Source organism: Austrofundulus limnaeus, unplaced genomic scaffold, assembly GCF_001266775.1.
Source record: "Austrofundulus limnaeus strain Quisiro unplaced genomic scaffold, Austrofundulus_limnaeus-1.0 Scaffold461, whole genome shotgun sequence".
NCBI lineage: Eukaryota > Metazoa > Chordata > Actinopteri > Cyprinodontiformes > Rivulidae > Austrofundulus > Austrofundulus limnaeus.
In genome coordinates this window covers 146,590-147,869 of record NW_013952863.1, presented here as the reverse complement: position 1 = coordinate 147,869, position 1,280 = coordinate 146,590, and positions in this window count along the sequence as shown.

The following is a 1,280-nucleotide window of genomic DNA, read 5'->3' as shown; positions in this document are numbered from 1 at the left end:
CAATCCTCTGGACACGTTCACAGCAATACACCTACCCTCCCTCCTCTGGACAAAAGTCCACACCAACATACCCACCGTCCCTCCTCTGGACATGTCTAAACCAATATACCCATCATCCCTCTTCTGGACACGTCCAAACAAATATACCCATCGTCAATCCTCTGGACACGTTCACAGCAATACACCTACCCTCCCTCCTCTGGACAAAAGTCCACACCAACATACCCACCGTCCCTCCTCTGGACATGTCTAAACCAATATACCCACCATCCCTCTTCTGGACACGTCCAAACCAATATACCCACCGTCTCTCCTCTGGACATGTACACACCAATATATCCACTGTTCCTCTTCTGGAAATATCCACACCAATACACCCACTGTCCATCCTCTGGACACGTCCACACTAATACTCTCACTGTCCCTCCTCTGGACACGTCCACACCAAAATACCCATGGTCCCTCCTCTGGACACGTCTAAACAATTATACCCACCGTCAATCCTCTGGACACATTCACAGCAATACACCTACCCTCGCTCCTCTGGAAATGACCACAGCAACATACCCACTGTCCCTCCTATGGACAMGTCCACACCATAATACCCACCGTCCCCACTCTGGACTCATCTAAATCAATATACCCACCGTCATTCTTCTGGAAACGTCCAATCCAGAATACCCACCGTCCCTCCTCTAGACACTTCTAAAGCAATATGCCTACAGTCCCTCTTCTGGACATGTCCAAACCAATATACCCACCGTCCCTCCTCTGGACACGTACTCACCAATATACCCACTATTCCTCTTCTGGACATGTCCACRCCAATACACCCATTGTCCCTCCTCTGTACATGTCCACACCAATACTCTCACTGTCCCTCCTCTGGACAAGTCTAAACAAATATACCATCCATCCCTCTTCTGGACACGTCCACACCAATATACCCACGGTCCCTCCTCTGGACACGTCCAAATAAATATACCCACCGTCAATACTCTGGACACATTCACAGTGATACACCTACCCTCCCTCCTCTGGACACGTCCACACCAATATACCCACTATCCCTCTTCTGGACACGTCCACACCATAATACCCACAGTCCCTCCTCTTGACATGTCCAAACCAATAAACCCACCGTCCCTCCTCTGGACACGTCTAAACCAATATACCCACTGTCCCTCTTCTGAAAACGTCCAATCCAGCTCCGGCTCGGCCCGGTGGCTGCCCGGTGGGGCTGGGTTCCCCCTGGCCCTATCGGGCCTTGGCCTGGGGGG